Raw genomic sequence first — 5,748 nt, forward strand, 5'->3', positions numbered from 1 at the left:
CTGCCTTCAGCTCAGGGCGTGATCCTGAAGTCCCAGGATCGAGTCCCGGGATCGAGTCCCACATTGGGCTCCCCGCATGGAGCCTGCTTCTCCCGCTGCCTGTGTCTCTGCCTCTCTCTCTCTCTCTCTCTCTCTCTCTGTCTCTTATAAATAAATAAAAATCTTTAAAAAACAATAAAAAATAAAGATTAGGTCTTAAGGAAGTGCACATCCCCAGTCCCCCAGCCCCATGTACACAATTTATTTTGTGTGAGCCTCGATCAAACATGCAAATATGAAGTTTAAGGTATCACATTGCTTTTCCCATGGAGCTCCTTAAAGCTTCCCTAGCATCACTCTGCCTTTTTAGGTTAACCTAGAATGCAACACAAACCATACAGATTGCTGGGATACAAATTTTGGCCTCCCAACACTGGAAGCCTCGTGAATTTTATTCATCATGAAACTTTTATCATCATCATAACACTTTTTGTTATGATTTTGGAGCCCCAGAAGTCCCAGTCTCTGTTTCCAGTCATGTCAATACTTTCATCAACCTCATCATAATTGTGTTTATCTGTATGTATCTGATGTTAATGACCTGCCACCTTCTTCTGGAATTCCTTCTGCCTCTGGAGTGACCAGGCCAGCTCCTCACCTTTGTTAGAAGTGCAAACTCTTCTCTCTGTAGTGTTCCAGCTGTTCTCTCTTTAAATCTCAGGTCGAATTCATAGGCTTTCAGGATGATTTGAAAGTTATCTAGGTAAGTTGGTGGGGACAGGTGACTTGGGGACCCTACTCCTCTTATAGATGTCTTTTAATGGCTTTCTTAGATCTCCATTCAATTGATTTTAAATGAGGTGGGTAACATAACCTCCCCTCCAACTCAGAGCAGGGATGATTTAATTCACAGAAGCCTCCACTAAGTTTTTTAAGTAGGTGCCACTCCCAGTGTGGAGCCCATCTCAGGGCTTGAACTTAAGACTTGAGATCAAGAGTTGGACACTTAATTGACTGAGCCACCCAGGTGCCCCAAAAAAAGTATTTTTAAAGAGAAGCTTGTGGTCACTTACTTGGCAGCTCTCTTGTGTGTAGGGGTACCCACAACCCCCTACTAGGAGAAACAGCAACTCTTATTTGCTTCTCTTCCTTGGCAGAGTTACAACTGGGCCTGACAAACAGATAATGGAGACATTCTGCCAGGGTCACATTAAGATCATTAGAGGCTCTGAACCTTGAAAAGATTACGGAGTGCCCTCCTTCCCATTTGCCATATGTATTTCACAATAAAAATTGAAGGTAAAATAGGGTACCTGGGTGGATCAGTCAGTTAAGTATCCGACTCGGGTTATGGCTCTGGTCATGATCTCAGGGTTGTGGGATCGAGCCCCGGGTCAGGCTCTGTGCTCAGTGAGGAGTCTGTTTAGGATTCTCTCTGCCTCTCCCCTATGTGTATTCTCTCCCTCTCTCCTCTCCTCCTCTAAAGTAAAAATTAATGGTAAAAATTTTATATTTTTCCCGACATGTTGATTTTGCTGCTTCTTTGAACATCAAATTCAAGTATATAAAAATGTTTCTAACGATCTCTTCCTCATTGCTAGGGGTCCCTTCCCTGCTGGTGACCTAAGTTAGCACTTGCTTTAGTTGGCCATTAAGATGCCCTGACACTAATTCCAGTCCTTCCTTCAGACACTTACCCTTCCTGGTCCATCACCTGGTCCTGGATTGCTATAGCTGCAAGGAAATCTAGTACAACCAGGACACCATATACAATTTCCATGTCTGTCATCTGGGGGCAGGAGAGAGGTGCCAGCTGGATGGGAAAGGCCCTCTAAACTAAGTACCTCATGACCGCAGGGAACCAATTTGTTTCATTGCAGGCCACCAGGGCAGGGATTTATTGGAAGGATGCTGGGGTGCTCCAAGGAATAGAAGCAAAAGTTGGCTTAGGAAGGGGAGGCACCAGGGTGGCTCTGCTCCTTCTACTATCATCTCTGGTGTGTAGAACAAAACCCCAGAGCATGGAGAATATGGCACCCCCTGTCTGTCTACTTTACCTGAGGGGGCTTAACTCTCCCTGTACTACACCTGGGAGAAGCAGCACAGAGGCAACCTGATGGGAACCAGGCATCCTGTCCTCTTTAAGGGCTCCTAATTCTTGACAACCAACTCCTATGCTAACCCCCCAGGAGGCCGAGGCACCGCCTCCTCCCTGGAGGAAGGGGCCAGGCTGAGGGGCGATGTCCTGTGCTGACCAAGGAGGACTCTGCGGGGGACATACTCAGGCAGCACAGCCCTACAAGTCAGGCAGTGTCCCCTGGGCCAAGGCCAGCCATCACAGGACTCTTCCTAGAACACACTCCCCCTTGATCTTCGAACTCTGGCTATCCACCTCCTCTGAGCTCCGTGCTGACTCCCTGGGACCGGCACCTGTGGCTACTTTCCGCTGCCAGCACTCTCGGTGCGGAGCTCCCGGAGGCCCTCAGACCCGGGCCGCCCCCTCCCCCTGCTGGCAGCGCCACTACTGAAGGTACTCCCCGCCCCCCACTCCCCACTCCCACCTGCTGCCGACCGGGGATCTGCCAGACTTGAGGGTCTTGGGGCAGTGTCCTCCCCTTTCTCAGCCGTAGGGGAGGTGCCAGCAGTAGGCATGGCCACGTTGTGCCTCGTCCCTCCCGCTGCCCCCCCCCCCCCCCCCCCCCCCCCCCCCCCCGGGCAGCTCAGCGTCTGCTGGGACTGCCAAATCCTCATCCCACCCGCGGCCTTGGGAGCCAGAGGAGGAGGTGAGGAGCAGGCACAGATTGTGCAGAGCACCGATAAGATGGGCAAAGGGACGTGCCTCTTCAGCTGCAGCAGCCCTGGGAGCTCTGCCCCCCCGGGGGGGCTGTGGGGTCCAGGTCCAGAATGGACATGGGCTTCATCCTTGTCGGAAAGGGCAGAACCTGGGGTGGGAGGGGAGCCTGGGACGGGGCTGGGGGCGGGCTCAGCTGTGGAGGTGATGGCCTATCACGGTTTCTGACTGCTCCTCAGGACCTGGCCTCCGCGGGGACATCACACAAACCCCAGGGACGCTTCTGGACTTGGCTATTCCTCCGCCCGTGGCCCCGCAGCGCTGGGGGAAGCTGCTTGAGTGAAGGGAGGGACAGGGGAGGAAGGTCAGGGTTGTATAAGGGGTTGCAAAGCCTATGCTCCGGCAATACTGTATGGGGTACAAGGTAATCTCACCCCAAAAGCCCTTGCTGAAGTGCAGTGGACAGTGCTCTAGAAGAGAATCAAAAGAACTAATTTGGCTCTTGATTCTACTACTTTTTTTTAAAAAAGATTTTATTCATTTATTCATGAGAAACACACACACACACACACACACACACACAAAGAGAGAGAGAGAGAGAGATACACAGGGAGAGGGAGAAGCAGGTTCCTTGCAGGGATCCGGATGCGGGACTCAATCCCAGGACCCTGGGATCACAGCCTGAGCCAAAGGCAGATGCTCAATCACTGAGCCACCCACACGCCACCACCACCCCGCTTTTTAAAGATTTTATTTATTTCTACTTCTTAAAAGCTATGTGTCTACTTTTAATGTAGTCCATCCTGTTTGAGTCTCGGCCTTGTTGCTTATAAAATGGAGATAATTCCTACCTTACAGGGATTTCACACAGGCTAAATGAGATTTTTAAAAAAATGCAGTGTGCAAAGGGAAGAACTAGGTCTGTTCTAAAGGCACTGTGAATGTTGGTTGTATCCAAATCTGAATTTTCTCTAGGAACGGGCTAGAGGCCAGAATACACCAGAGGTATGGGTGGGCCCTGCCTGAGAACCACCCACAGACTGACTTCACCCTGTATCACATCTCCTTTTTCCCTGCAGCTTATTAACAACCTTCCTCCCCAGTGCTCACTGTCACTTGGGGCTCCAGTGTGGCCAGCTTGCTCTCTAGATGCCACTGCCACACCCAAGGCCCATAAATGAGGCCCTCGGGCAAAAGCAGTCCCAGTCTGCATCTAATGGCCAAGATGGAATGCCAAACAGAGATGCATGCTGTAAAATTGTGTGGAATATGATGCTGTGTGTGTGTGTGTGTAGAATATATGTATAAAATATGCTTGCATATTCATTTTATATGAATATCAAAGAGCAGCCAATTTTCATTTCTATGAAAATTTATGGACAAGTACCCAGGTAACTGACAGTGGTTATCCCTAGGCAGTGGAACTGGGATCATGGGCAGGTAGGAGAGAGGACTTGTAAAATTTTTACCCATCATTACTATGTGAGTAGTTTTACCATGAGCATGTGTTACTTTTAGAATGAAGAAAACTTTAAATCAAAAGATAGAGATGAGAGGGGTTTGGCAGGGTAGATTGTGCAATTCTTGATCTCAGGGTCATAAGTTCAAGCCCCATGTTTGGTGCGGAGCCTATTTAAACATAAAATGTTATAAAAAGAAGATATAGATGATAAAATGATGTATGGATACAGATGATAGGAAATGATATGATTGGATGGTGTAATGGATAAATGATATGTCAAAAAGGAGCTAGATAGATAAACAGATAATGTCTATGTCTCAGTTTCCTTACATAGGAAATGGTACTGTTTTCATAGGGTTATTGTGAGGATGAAGTGACTTAACACATTAGAGCTCTTGGAACTGTTCCTGACACACATTAATTGCTCAGTAAATGTCCTTTTCAATGTAATAACAGTTTGGAAGAAGACAAATTGTCTTTTTTTAAAGATTTTATTTATTTATTCATGACAGACACACACAGAGAGAGAGGCAGAGACACAGGCAGAGGGAGAAGCAGGCTCCCTGTGGGGAGCCTGATGGTGGACTCCATTTGGAGACTCTGGGATCAGGTCCTAAGCCCAAGGCAGACAGACGCTCAAGCACTGAGCCCCCAGGCGTCCTAAGAAGGCTGTCTTGATGTGATAATCTCTTTCGCCATCTTGTGGTTAGTGTGTGCCATGCAGGAATATCAATGCCAGGAAGGCCTATTTTGAACCCTCTTCGCAGGTGAGTGTAGGAGTTCAAGCCTTAGTGGGGTAGTGGACCTATGCCTTTTAAAAGAGAAAAAGAGTGGGGCACCTGCGTGGCTCAGTGGTTGAGCATCTGCCTTTGGCTTGGGTCGTGATCCAGGGGGCCTGGGATCAAGTCCCACGTCAGGCTCCCTGCGGAGAGCCTGCTTCCCCCTCTGCCTATGTCTCTGCCTCTCTCTCTGTTGCTCATGAATAAATAAATAAATAAATATTTTAAAATGTTCAAAATAGAAAGAGAGTTTAAGTGAATAAACAACTTTATAAATTGGCAGGTGAGACTTTATAAATAGCTAGATGAGACTTACAGACCTTCACTCTTTATTCATCTTTGCTCTTAGATCCAGACCCCCAGCCCTGACAGTGTCAAGGAGAAAACAGTACATTGACCGGTTCTTGTTTGTTTTTGGATCTCTCCTTAGCCATCAGACTTCCTTGTTGCAAGCAACAGAATCAATTCTAGCTTCTTGAAGCAGAAAAGGGATTTTTGTTAATGGCTACTAGGTAGAGCTCAAGAAAATCACCCAACAGGTGACAGCATCTGGCTTGGGAGCTAGACAGCCTAACTTGATGCAATCCCACCTCCTATAAGGACAGGCATCTGCTTAGATAAACCTCAAGACCGTGCCTTTAGGATATCTACTACAACTGCCTGTGGGAACTCGGTATCTCTAGTCATGCTCTAAGATTTTCACCAGGCATGGATTCCACTGGAAAATTCTCTCCTCT

This window comes from Nyctereutes procyonoides, unplaced genomic scaffold (genome assembly GCF_905146905.1).
Source record: "Nyctereutes procyonoides isolate TBG_1078 unplaced genomic scaffold, NYPRO_anot_genome, whole genome shotgun sequence".
Lineage (NCBI taxonomy): Eukaryota > Metazoa > Chordata > Mammalia > Carnivora > Canidae > Nyctereutes > Nyctereutes procyonoides.